The sequence below is a fragment of the Vipera ursinii genome (genome assembly GCF_947247035.1).
Source record: "Vipera ursinii genome assembly, chromosome: 2".
NCBI classification, from domain to species: Eukaryota; Metazoa; Chordata; class Lepidosauria; order Squamata; family Viperidae; genus Vipera; species Vipera ursinii.
Genome location: NC_139513.1, coordinates 162,785,590 through 162,800,638, shown reverse-complemented (window position 1 = coordinate 162,800,638; position 15,049 = coordinate 162,785,590).

Below are 15,049 nucleotides of genomic sequence, written 5' to 3'. Positions count from 1 at the left end.
TTTAGATTTGAGTCAGAAATTTTTTTTCACCTCCTGGGCACAAAAATCGGCATAAGGAATTTTCTTACCCAGACACCAAAAAAATCTTGATTTTTAAAAGCTATGAAAACACCATTTTTAAGGACAAAATTCAACCCTGAATCTATTCGGGTGTCCGTTTTTACATTTGAGTAAAAAAAAAAATTCACCTCCTGGGCCCAAAAATCCCTGACTCCGGCATCAGGAATTTTCTTCCCCGGACACCAAAAAAATCTTGATTTTTATAAACTATGAAAAACACCATTTTTAAGGAACAAATTCAACCCCGAATCTCATTCTGGTGTCCGTTTTTACATTTGGGTGGAAAAAAAATTTCACCTCCTGGGCACAAAAATCCCTGACTCCGGCATCAGGAATTTTCTTCCCCGGACAACAAAAAATTCTTAATTTTTAAAAGCTATGAAAAACACCATTTTGGAGAATGAAATTCAACCCCGAATCTCATTCTAGTGTGCGTTTTTACATTTGGGTGGAAAAAAAATTCACCTCCTGGGCCCAAAAATCCCTGACTCCGGCATCAGGAATTATCTTCCCTGGACACCAAAAAAATCTTGATTTTTAAAAACTATGAAAAACACCATTTTGAAGGAGGAAATTCAACCCCAAATCTAATTCTGGCATCCGTTTTTACATTTGGGTCAAAAAAAATATTCACCTCCTGGGCACAAAAATCCCTGACCCTGGCATCAGGAATTTTCTTCCCCGGACACCAAAAAAATCTTGATTTTTATAAACTATGAAAAACACCATTTTTAAGGAACAAATTCAACCCCGAATCTCATTCTGGTGTCCGTTTTTACATTTGGGTGGAAAAAAAAATTTCACCTCCTGGGCACAAAAATCCCTGACTCCGGCATCAGTCATTTTCTTCCCAACAAAATCTTGATTTTTAAAAATTATGAAAAACACCATTTTTAAGGACAAAATTCAACCCTGAATCTATTCGGGTGTCCGTTTTTACATTTGAGTCAAAAAAAAAAATTCACCTCCTGGGCCCAAAAATCCCTGACTCCGGCATCAGGAATTATCTTCCCTGGACACCAAAAAAATCTTGATTTTTAAAAACTATGAAAAACACCATTTTGAAGGAGGAAATTCAACCCCAAATCTAATTCTGGCATCCGTTTTTACATTTGGGTCAAAAAAAATATTCACCTCCTGGGCACAAAAATCCCTGACCCTGGCATCAGGAATTTTCTTCCCCGGACACCAAAAAAATCTTGATTTTTATAAACTATGAAAAACACCATTTTTAAGGAACAAATTCAACCCCGAATCTCATTCTGGTGTCCGTTTTTACATTTGGGTGGAAAAAAAAATTCACCTCCTGGGCACAAAAATCCCTGACTCCGGCATCAGGAATTTTCTTCCCCGGACACCAAAAAATTCTTGATTTTTAAAAGCTATGAAAAACATCATTTTTAAGAATGAAATTCAAGCCCGAATTTCATTCTGGTGTGCGTTTTTACATTTCGTTGGAAAATAATTTCACCTCCTGGGCACAAAAGTCCCTGACTCCGGCATCAGGAATTTTCTTCCCCGGACACCAAAAAAATCTTGAATTTAAAATCTATGAAAAACACCATTTTGAAGGACGAAATTCAAGCCCGAATCTCATTCTGGTGTCCGTTTTTGGATTTGAGTAAAAAAAAACATTCACCTCCTGGGCACAAAAATCCCTGACTCCGGCATCAGGAATTTTCTTCCCCGCACACCAAAAAAATATTGAATTTAAAATCTATTAAAAACACCATTTTGAAGGACGAAATTCAACCCCGAATCTCATTCTGGTGTCTATTTATACATTTGGGTTGAAAAAAAAATTCACCTCCTGTGCACAAAAATCGCCGGGACTTAAAAACCTGGTTGTTTGAATTGTCTGGCCTGGACTGAGGGATTTTAAATTAAATTAAATAAAATTAAAGAAATTTGAAATTTGAAATTTGAAATTTGAAATAATTTGAAATTTGAAATTTGAAATTTGAAATTTGAAATTTGAAATTTGAAATTTGAAATTTGAAATTTGCCTTGCCTTGCTTTGCCTTGCCTTGCCTTGCCTTCGGCATTAGGAATTTTCTTCCCCGGACACCAAAAAATTCTTAATTTTTAAAAGCTATGAAAAACACCATTTTGAAGAATGAAATTCAACCCCGAATCTCATTCTAGTATGCGTTTTTACATTTGGGTGGAAAAAAATTTCACCTCCTGGGCACAAAAATCCCTTACTCGGGCATCAGGAAGTTTCTTCCCAACAAAATCTTGATTTTTAAAAATTATGATAAACACCATTTTTAAGGAAGAAATTCAACCCCGAATCTCATTCTGGTGTCCGTTTTTATATTTGGGTGGAAAAAAAATTTCACGTCCTGGGCACAAAAATCCCTGACTCCGGCATCAGGAATTTTCTTCCCCGGACACCAAAAAATTCTTGATTTTTAAAAGCTATGAAAAACATCATTTTTAAGAATGAAATTCAAGCCCGAATTTCATTCTGGTGTGCGTTTTTACATTTGGGTGGAAAAAAATTTCACCTCCTGGCCACAAAAGTCCCTGACTCCGGCATCAGGAATTTTCTTCCCCGCACACCAAAAAAATCTTGAATTTAAAATCTATGAAAAACACCATTTTGAAGGATGAAATTCAACCCCGAATCTCATTCTGGTGTCTATTTATACATTTTGGTGGAAAAAAAATTTCACCTCCTGGGCACAAAAATCGCCGGGACTTAAAAACCTGGTTTTTTGAATTGTCTGGCCTGGACTTTGGGATTTTAAATTAAATTAAATAAAATTAAAGAAATTTGAAATTTGAAATTTGAAATTTGAAATTTGATATTTGAAATAATTTGAAATAATTTGAAATAATTTGAAATTTGAAATTTGAAATTTGAAATTTGAAATTTGAAATTTGAAATTTGAAATTTGAAATTTGAAATTTGAAATTTGAAATTTGAAATTTGAAATTTGAAATTTGAAATTTGCCTTGCCTTGCCTTGCCTTCGGCATTAGGAATTTTCTTCCCCATACACCAAAAAATTCTTAATTTTTAAAAGCTACGAAAAACACTATTTTTAAGAATGAAATTCAACCCCGAATCTCATTCTAGTGTGTGTTTTTACATTTGGGTGGAAAAAAATTTCACCTCCTGGGCACAAAAATCCCTGACTCCGGCATCAGGAATTTTATTCCCAACAAAATCTTGATTTTTAAAAATTATGATTAACACCATTTTTAAGGAAGAAATTCAACCCCGAATCTCATTATGGTGTCTGTTTTTACATTTGGGTGGAGAAAAAAATTTCACCTCCTGGGCACAAAAATCCCTGACTCCGGCATCAGGAATTTTCTTTCCCGGACACCAAAAAAATCTTGATTTTTAAAAGCTATGAAAAACATCATTTTTAAGAATGAAATTCAAGCCCGAATTTCATTCTGGTGTGCGTTTTTACATTTGGGTGGAAAGTAATTTCACCTCCTGGGCACAAAAATCCCTGACCCTGGCATCAGGAATTTTCTTCCCCGGACACCAAAAAAATCTATTTTTATAAACTATGAAAAACACCATTTTTAAGGAAGAAATTCAACCCCGAATTTCATTCTGGTGTCAGTTTTTACATTTGAGTCAATAAAAAAATTTCACCTCCTGGGCACAAAAATCCATGACCCCAGCATCAGGAATTTTCTTCCCCGGACATGAAATAAATCTTGATTTTTAAAAGCTATGAAAAACACCATTTTTGAGAATGAAATTCAACCCCGAATCTCATTCTGGCGTCTGTTTATAAATTTGGGTGGAAAAAAAAATTTCACCTCCTGGGCACAAAAATCCCTGACTCCGGCATAAGCATTTTCTTCCCAACAAATCTTGATTTTTAAAAATGATGAAAAACACCATTTTTAAGGACAAAATTCAACCCTGAATCTATTCGGGTGTCTGTTTTTACATTTGAGTCAAAAAAATTTTTTCACCTCCTGGGCACTAAAATCCCTGACCCTGGCATCAGGAATTTTCTTCCCTGGACACCAAAAAAATCTTCATTTTTAAAAACTATGAAAAACACCATTTTGAAGGACGAAATTCAACCGCAAATCTAATTCTGGCATCCGTTTTTACATTTGGGTCAAAAAAAATATTCACCTCCTGGGCACAAAAATCCCTGACCCTGGCATAAGGAATTTTCTTCCCCGGACACCAAAAAAATCTTGATTTTTAAATGCTATGAAAAATGACATTTTTAAGGACAAAAAGCAACCCCGAATCTCATTCTGGTGTCCGTTTTTAGATTTGAGTCAGAAATTTTTTTTCACCTCCTGGGCACAAAAATCGGCATAAGGAATTTCCTTACCCAGACACCAAAAAAATCTTGATTTTTAAAAGCTATGAAAAATGACATTTTTAAGGACAAAGAGCAACCCCAAATCTAATTCTGGCATCCGTTTTTACATTTGGGTCAAAAAAAATATTCACCTCCTGGGCACAAAAATCCCTGACCCTGGCATCAGGAATTTTCTTCCCCGGACACCAAAAAAATCTTGATTTTTATAAACTATGAAAAACACCATTTTTAAGGAACAAATTCAACCCCGAATCTCATTCTGGTGTCCGTTTTTACATTTGGGTGGAAAAAAAATTTCACCTCCTGGGCACAAAAATCCCTGACTCCGGCATCAGGAATTTTCTTCCCCGCACACCAAAAAAATCTTGAATTTAAAATCTATGAAAAACACCATTTTGAAGGACGAAATTCAACCCCGAATCTCATTTTGGTGTCTGTTTATACATTTGGGTTGAAAAAAAATTTAACCTCCTGGGCACAAAAATCGTCGGGAGTTAAAAACCTAGTTGTTTGAATTGTCAGGCCAGGACTGAGGGATTTTAAATTAAATTAAATTAAATTAAAGAAATTTGAAATTTGAAATTTGAAATAATTTGAAATTTGAAATTTGAAATTTGAAATTTGAAATTTGAAATTTGAAATTTGAAATTTGAAATTTGATATTTGAAATAATTTGAAATAATTTGAAATAATTTGAAATATGAAATTTGAAATTTGAAATTTGAAATTTGCCTTGCCTTGCCTTGCCTTCGGTATTAGGAATTTTCTTCCCCGGACACCAAAAAATTCTTAATTTTCAAAAGCTATGAAAAACACCATTTTGAAGAATGAAATTCAACCCCGAATCTCATTCTAGTGTGCGTTTTTACATTTGGGTGGAAAAAAAATTCACCTCCTGGGCACAAAAATCCCTGACTCCGGCATCAGGAATTTTCTTCCCCGGACACCAAAAAATTCTTGATTTTTAAAAGCTATGAAAAACATCATTTTTAAGAATGAAATTCAAGCCCGAATTTCATTTTGGTGTGCGTTTTTACATTTGGGTGGAAAATAATTTCACCTCCTGGGCACAAAAATCCCTGACTCCGGCATCAGGCATTTTCTTCCCAACAAAATCTTGATTTTTAAAAATTATGAAAAACACCATTTTTAAGGACAAAATTCAACCCTGAATCTATTCGGGTGTCTGTTTTTACATTTGGGTCAAAAAAAATATTCACCTCCTTGGCCCAAAAATCCCTGACTCCGGCATCAGGAATTATCTTCCCTGGACACCAAAAAAATCTTGATTTTTAAAAACTATGAAAAACACCATTTTGAAGGACAAAATTCAACCGCAAATCAAATTCTGGCATCCGTTTTTACATTTGGGTCAAAAAAAATATTCACCTCCTGGGCACAAAAATCCCTGACCCTGGCATCAGGAATTTTCTTCCCCGGACACCAAAAAAATCTTGATTTTTAAAAGCTATGAAAACACCATTTTTAAGGATGAAATTCAACCCCGAATCTCATTCTGGTATCCGTTTTTAGATTTTCGTAAAAAAAAACATTCACCTCCTGGGCACAAAAATCCCTGACTCCGGCATCAGGAATTTTCTTCCCCGCACACCAAAAAAAATCTTGAATTTAAAATCTATTAAAAACACCATTTTGAAGGACAAAATTCAACCCCGAATCTCATTCTGGTGTCTATTTATACATTTGGGTTGAAAAAAAATTTCACCTCCTGGGCACAAATATCGCCGGGACTTAAAAACCTGGTTGTTTGAATTGTCTGGCCTAGACTGAGGGATTTTAAATTAAATTAAATAAAATTAAAGAAATTTGAAATTTGAAATTTGAAATTTGAAATAATTTGAATTTGAAATTTGAAATTTGAAATTTGAAATTTGAAATTTGAAATTTGAAATTTGAAATTTGAAATTTGAAATTTGAAATTTGAAATTTGAAATTTGAAATTTGAAATTTGAAATTTGCCTTGCCTTGCTTTGCCTTGCCTTGCCTTGCCTTCGGCATTAGGAATTTTCTTCCCCGGACACCAAAAAAATCTTAATTTTTAAAACCTATGAAAAACACCATTTTGAAGAATGAAATTCAACCCCGAATCTCATTCTAGTGTGCGTTTTTACATTTGGGTGGAAAAAAATTTCACCTCCTGGGCACAAAAATCCCTGACTCCGGCATCAGGAATTTTCTTCCCCGGACACCAAAAAATTCTTGATTTTTAAAAGCTATGAAAAACATCATTTTTAAGAATGAAATTCAAGCCCGAATTTCATTCTGGTGTGCGTTTTTACATTTGGGTGGAAAATAATTTCACCTCCTGGGCACAAAAGTCCCTGACTCCGGCATCAGGAATTTTCTTCCCCGCACACCAAAAAAATCTTGAATTTAAAATCTATGAAAAACACCATTTTGAAGGACGAAATTCAACCCCGAATCTCATTCTGGTGTCTATTTATACATTTGGGTGGAAAAAAAATTTCATCTCCTGGGCACAAAAATCGCCGGGACTTAAAAACCTGGTTTTTTTAATTGTCTGGCCTGGACTTTGGGATTTTAAATTAAATTAAATAAAATTAAAGAAATTTGAAATTTGAAATTTGAAATTTGAAATTTGAAATTTGATATTTGAAATAATTTGAAATAATTTGAAATAATTTGAAATTTGAAATTTGAAATTTGAAATTTGAAATTTGAAATTTGAAATTTGAAATTTGCCTTGCCTTGCCTTGCTTTGCCTTGCCTTGCCTTCGGCATTAGGAATTTTCTTCCCCGGACACCAAAAAATTCTTAATTTTTAAAAGCTATGAAAACACCATTTTTAAGGATGAAATTCAACCCCGAATCTCATTCTGGTATCCGTTTTTAGATTTTCGTAAAAAAAAACATTCACCTCCTGGGCACAAAAGTCCCTGACTCCGGCATCAGGAATTTTCTTCCCCGCACACCAAAAAAAATCTTGAATTTAAAATCTATTAAAAACACCATTTTGAAGGACAAAATTCAACCCCGAATCTCATTCTGGTGTCTATTTATACATTTGGGTTGAAAAAAAATTTCACCTCCTGGGCACAAATATCGCCGGGACTTAAAAACCTGGTTGTTTGAATTGTCTGGCCTGGACTGAGGGATTTTAAATTAAATTAAATAAAATTAAAGAAATTTGAAATTTGAAATTTGAAATAATTTGAATTTGAAATTTGAAATTTGAAATTTGAAATTTGAAATTTGAAATTTGAAATTTGAAATTTGAAATTTGAAATTTGAAATTTGAAATTTGAAATTTGAAATTTGCCTTGCCTTGCTTTGCCTTGCCTTGCCTTGCCTTCGGCATTAGGAATTTTCTTCCCCGGACACCAAAAATTCTTAATTTTTAAAACCTATGAAAAACACCATTTTGAAGAATGAAATTCAACCCCGAATCTTATTCTAGTGTGCGTTTTTACATTTGGGTGGAAAAAAAATTCACCTCCTGGGCACAAAAGTCCCTGACTCCGGCATCAGGAATTTTCTTCCCCGGACACCAAAAAATTCTTGATTTTTAAAAGCTATGAAAAACATCATTTTTAAGAATGAAATTCAAGCCCGAATTTCATTCTGGTGTGCGTTTTTACATTTGGGTGGAAAATAATTTCACCTCCTGGGCACAAAAGTCCCTGACTCCGGCATCAGGAATTTTCTTCCCCGGACACCAAAAAAATCTTGAATTTAAAATCTATGAAAAACACCATTTTGAAGGACGAAATTCAACCCCGAATCTCATTCTGGTGTCTATTTATACATTTGGGTGGGGAAAAAAATTCACCTCCTGGGCACAAAAATCGCCGGGACTTAAAAACGTGGTTTTTTCAATTGTCTGGCCTGGACTTTGGGATTTTAAATTAAATTAAATAAAATTAAAGAAGTTTGAAATTTGAAATTTGAAATTTGAAATTTGAAATTTGATATTTGAAATAATTTGAAATAATTTGAAATAATTTGAAATTTGAAATTTGAAATTTGAAATTTGAAATTTGAAATTTGAAATTTGAAATTTGAAATTTAAAATTTGAAATTTGAAATTTGAAATTTGAAATTTGAAATTTGAAATTTGAAATTTGAAATTTGAAATTATTTGCCTTCCCTTGCCTTGCTTTGCCTTGCCTTGCCTTGCCTTTGGCATTAGGAATTTTCTTCCCCGGACACCAAAAAATTCTTAATTTTTAAAAGCTATGAAAAACACCATTTTGAAGAATGAAATTCAACCCCGAATCTCATTCTAGTGTGCGTTTTTACATTTGGGTGGAAAAAAATTTCACATCCTGGGCACAAAAATCCTTTACTCCGGCATCAGGAATTTTCTTCCCAACAAAATCTTGATTTTTAAAAATTATGATAAACACCATTTTTAAGGAACAAATTCAACCCCGAATCTCATTCTGGTGTCCGTTTTTACATTTGGGTGGAAAAAAAAATATTCACCTCCTGGGCCCAAAAATCCCTGACTCCGGCATCAGGAATTATCTTCCCTGGACACCAACAAAATCTTGATTTTTAAAAACTATGAAAAACACCATTTTGAAGGACGAAATTCAACCCCAAATCTAATTCTGGCATCCGTTTTTACATTTGGGTCAAAAAAAATATTCACCTCCTCGGCACAAAAATCCCTGACCCTGGCATCAGGAATTTTCTTCCCCGGACACCAAAAAAATCTTGATTTTTATAAACTATGAAAAACACCATTTTTAAGGAACAAATTCAACCCCGAATCTCATTCTGGTGTCCGTTTTTACATTTGGGTGGAAAAAAAATTTCACCTCCTGGGCACAAAAATCCCTGACTCCGGCATCAGGAATTTTCTTCCCCGGACACCAAAAAATTCTTAATTTTTAAAAGCTATGAAAAACACCATTTTGAAGAATGAAATTCAACCCCGAATCTCATTCTAGTGTGCATTTTTACATTTGGGTGGAAAAAAATTTCACATCCTGGGCACAAAAATCCCTTACTCCGGCATCAGGAATTTTCTTCCCAACAAAATCTTGATTTTTAAAAATTATGATAAAAACCATTTTTAAGGAACAAATTCAACCCCGAATCTCATTCTGGTGTCCGTTTTTACATTTGGGTGGAAAAAAAAATTTCACCTCCTGGGCACAAAAATCCCTGACTCCGGCATCAGTCATTTTCTTCCCAACAAAATCTTGATTTTTAAAAATTATGAAAAACACCATTTTTAAGGACAAAATTCAACCCTGAATCTATTCGGGTGTCCGTTTTTACATTTGAGTCAAAAAAAAAAAATTCACCTCCTGGGCCCAAAATTCCCTGACTCCAGCATCAGGAATTATCTTCCCTGGACACCAAAAAAATCTTGATTTTTAAAAACTATGAAAAACACCATTTTGAAGGACGATATTCAACCTCAAATCTAATTCTGGCATCCGTTTTTACATTTGGGTCAAAAAAAATATTCACCTCCTCGGCACAAAAATCCCTGACCCTGGCATCAGGAATTTTCTTCCCCGGACACCAAAAATATCTTGATTTTTATAAACTATGAAAAACACCATTTTTAAGGAACAAATTCAACCCCGAATCTCATTCTGGTGTCCGTTTTTACATTTGGGTGGAAAAAAAATTTCACCTACTGGGCACAAAAATCCCTGACTCCGGCATCAGGAATTTTCGTCCCCGGACACCAAAAAAATCTTGAATTTAAAATCTATGAAAAACACCATTTTGAAGGACGAAATTCAACCCCGAATCTCATTCTGGTGTCCGTTTTTGGATTTGAGTAAAAAAAAACATTCACCTCCTGGGCACAAAAATCCCTGACTCCGGCATCAGGAATTTTCTTCCCCGCACACCAAAAAAATCTTGAATTTAAAATCTATGAAAAACACCATTTTGAAGGACGAAATTCAACCCCGAATCTCATTCTGGTGTCTATTTATACATTTGGGTTGGAAAAAAATTTAACCTCCTGGGCACAAAAATCGCCGGGAGTTAAAAACCTGGTTGTTTGAATTGTCTGGCCAGGACTGAGGGATTTTAAATTAAATTAAATTAAATTAAAGAAATTTGAAATTTGAAATTTGAAATAATTTGAAATTTGAAATTTGAAATTTGAAATTTGAAATTTGAAATTTGAAATTTGAAATTTGAAATTTGAAATAATTTGAAATTTGAAATTTGAAATTTGAAATTTGAAATTTGAAATTTGAAATTTGAAATTTGAAATTTGAAATTTGAAATTTGAAATTTGAAATTTGAAATTTGAAATTTGAAATTTGAAATTTGAAATTTGAAATTTGAAATTTGAAATTTGAAATTTGAAATTTGCCTTGCCTTGCCTTGCCTTGCCTTCGGCATTAGGAATTTTCTTCCCCATACACCAAAAAATTCTTAATTTTTAAAATTATGATAAACACCATTTTTAAGGAAGAAATCCAACCCCGAATCTCATTCTGGTTTCCATTTTTACATTTGGGTGGGGAAAAAATTTCACCTCCTGGGCACAAAAATCCCTGACTCCGGCATCAGGAATTTTCTTCCCCGGACACCAAAAAAATCTTGATTTTTAAAAGCTATGAAAAACATCATTTTTAAGAATGAAATTCAAGCCCGAATTTCATTCTGGTGTGCGTTTTTACATTTGGGTGGAAAGTAATTTCACGTCCTGGGCACAAAAATCCCTGACCCTGGAATCAGGAATTTTCTTCCCCGGACACCAAAAAATTCTTAATTTTTAAAAGCTATGAAAAACACCATTTTGAAGAATGAAATTCAACCCCGAATCTCATTCTAGTATGCGTTTTTACATTTGGGTGGAAAAAAATTTCACCTCCTGGGCACAAAAATCCCTGACTCCGGCATCAGGAATTTTCTTCCCAACAAAATCTTGATTTTTAAAAATTATGATAAACACCATTTTTAAGGAACAAATTCAACCCCGAATCTCATTCTGGTGTCCGTTTTTACATTTGGGTGGAAAAAAAAATTTCACCTCCTGGGCACAAAAATCCCTGACTCCGGCATCAGTCATTTTCTTCCCAACAAAATCTTGATTTTTAAAAATTATGAAAAACACCATTTTTAAGGACAAAATTCAACCCTGAATCTATTCGGGTGTCCGTTTTTACATTTGAGTCAAAAAAAAAATTCACCTCCTGGGCACAAAAATCCCTGACTCCGGCATCAGGAATTTTCGTCCCCGGACACCAAAAAAATCTTGAATTTAAAATCTATGAAAAACACCATTTTGAAGGACGAAATTCAACCCCGAATCTCATTCTGGTGTCCGTTTTTGGATTTGAGTAAAAAAAACCATTCACCTCCTGGGCACAAAAATCCCTGACTCCGGCATCAGGAATTTTCTTCCCCGCACACCAAAAAAATCTTGAATTTAAAATCTATGAAAAACACCATTTTGAAGGACGAAATTCAACCCCGAATCTCATTCTGGTGTCTATTTATACATTTGGGTTGAAAAAAAATTTAACCTCCTGGGCACAAAAATTGCCGGGAGTTAAAAACCTGGTTGTTTGAATTGTCTGGCCAGGACTGAGGGATTTTAAATTAAATTAAATTAAATTAAAGAAATTTGAAATTTGAAATTTGAAATAATTTGAAATTTGAAATTTGAAATTTGAAATTTGAAATTTGAAATTTGAAATTTGAAATTTGAAATTTGAAATTTGAAATAATTTGAAATTTGAAATTTGAAATTTGAAATTTGAAATTTGAAATTTGAAATTTGAAATTTGAAATTTGAAATTTGAAATTTGAAATTTGAAATTTGAAATTTGAAATTTGAAATTTGAAATTTGAAATTTGAAATTTGAAATTTGAAATTTGAAATTTGAAATTTGAAATTTGAAATTTGAAATTTGAAATTTGAAATTTGAAATTTGCCTTGCCTTGCCTTGCTTTGCCTTGCCTTGCCTTGCCTTCGGCATTAGGAATTTTCTTCCCCATACACCAAAAAATTCTTAATTTTTAAAATTATGATAAACACCATTTTTAAGGAAGAAATTCAACCCCGAATCTCATTCTGGTTTCCGTTTTTACATTTGGGTGGGGAAAAAATTTCACCTCCTGGGCACAAAAATCCCTGACTCCGGCATCAGGAATTTTCTTCCCAACAAAATCTTGATTTTTAAAAATTATGATAAACACCATTTTTAAGGAACAAATTCAACCCCGAATCTCATTCTGGTGTCCGTTTTTACATTTGGGTGGAAAAAAAAATTTCACCTCCTGGGCACAAAAATCCCTGACTCCGGCATCAGTCATTTTCTTCCCAACAAAATCTTGATTTTTAAAAATTATGAAAAACACCATTTTTAAGGACGAAATTCAACCCTGAATCTATTTGGGTGTCCGTTTTTACATTTGAGTCAAAAAAAAAAAATTCACCTCCTGGGCCCAAAAATCCCTGACTCCGGCATCAGGAATTATCTTCCCTGGACACCAAAAAAATCTTGATTTTTAAAAACTATGAAAAACACCATTTTGAAGGACGAAATTCAACCCCAAATCTAATTCTGGCATCCGTTTTTACATTTGGGTCAAAAAAAATATTCACCTCCTGGGCACAAAAATCCCTGACCCTGGCATCAGGAATTTTCTTCCCCGGACACCAAAAAAATCTTGATTTTTAAAAGCTATGAAAACACCATTTTTAAGGATGAAATTCAACCCCGAATCTCATTCTGGTATCCGTTTTTAGATTTTCGTAAAAAAAACATTCACCTCCTGGGCACAAAAATCCCTGACTCCGGCATCAGGAATTTTCTTCCCCGCACACCAAAAAAATCTTGAATTTAAAATCTATTAAAAACACCATTTTGAAGGACGAAATTCAACCCCGAATCTCATTCTGGTGTCTATTTATACATTTGGGTTGAAAAAAAAATTTCACCTCCTGGGCACAAATATCGCCGGGACTTAAAAACCTGGTTGTTTGAATTGTCTGGCCTGGACTTTGGGATTTTAAATTAAATTAAATAAAATTAAAGAAATTTGAAATTTGAAATTTGAAATTTGAAATAATTTGAATTTGAAATTTGAAATTTGAAATTTGAAATTTGAAATTTGAAATTTGAAATTTGAAATTTGAAATTTGAAATTTGAAATTTGAAATTTGAAATTTGAAATTTGAAATTTGAAATTTGAAATTTGAAATTTGAAATTTGAAATTTGAAATTTGAAATTTGAAATTTGAAATTTGAAATTTGAAATTTGAAATTTGAAATTTGAAATTTGAAATTTGAAATTTGAAATTTGAAATTTGAAATTTGAAATTTGAAATTTGAAATTTGCCTTGCCATGCTTTGCCTTGCCTTGCCTTCGGCATTAGGAATTTTCTTCCCCGGACACCAAAAAATTCTTAATTTTTAAAACCTATGAAAAACACCATTTTGAAGAATGAAATTCAACCCCGAATCTCATTCTAGTGTGCGTTTTTACATTTGGGTGGAAAAAAATTTCACCTCCTGGGCACAAAAATCCCTGACTCCGGCATCAGGAATTTTCTTCCCCGGACACCAAAAAATTCTTGATTTTTAAAAGCTATGAAAAACATCATTTTTAAGAATGAAATTCAAGCCCGAATTTCATTCTGGTGTGCGTTTTTACATTTGGGTGGAAAATAATTTCACCTCCTGGGCACAAAAGTCCCTGACTCCAGCATCAGGAATTTTCTTCCCCGCACACCAAAAAAATCTTGAATTTAAAATCTATGAAAAACACCATTTTGAAGGACGAAATTCAACCCCGAATCTCATTCTGGTGTCTATTTATACATTTGGGTGGAAAAAAAATTTCACCTCCTGGGCACAAAAATCGCCGGGACTTAAAAACCTGGTTTTTTGAATTGTCTGGCCTGGACTTTGGGATTTTAAATTAAATTAAATAAAATTAAAGAAATTTGAAATTTGAAATTTGAAATTTGAAATTTGAAATTTGAAATTTGAAATTTGAAATTTGCCTTGCCTTGCCTTGCTTTGCCTTGCCTTGCCTTGCCTTCGGTATTAGGAATTTTCTTCCCCGGACACAAAAAAATTCTTAATTTTCAAAAGCTATGAAAAACACCATTTTGAAGAATGAAATTCAACCCCGAATCTCATTCTAGTGTGCGTTTTTACATTTGGGTGGAAAAAAATTTCACCTCCTGGGCACAAAAATCCCTTACTCCGGCATCAGGAATTTTCTTCCCAACAAAATCTTGATTTTTAAAAATAATGATAAACACCATTTTTAAGGAAGAAATTCAACCCCGAATCTCATTCTGGTGTCCATTTTTACATTTGGGTGGAAAAAAAAATTTCACCTCCTGGGCACAAAAATCCCTGACTCCGGCATCAGGCATTTTCTTCCCAACAAAATCTTGATTTTTAAAAATTATGAAAAACACCATTTTTAAGGACAAAATTCAACCCTGAATCTATTCGGGTGTCTGTTTTTACATTTGAGTCAAAAAAAAAAATTCACCTCCTGGGCCCAAAGATCCCTGACTCCGGCATCAGGAATTATCTTCCCTGGACACCAAAAAAATCTTGATTTTTAAAAACTATGAAAAACACCATTTTGAAGGACGAAATTAAACCGCAAATCTAATTCTGGCATCCGTTTTTACATTTGGGTCAAAAAAAATATTCACCTCCTGGGCACAAAAATCCC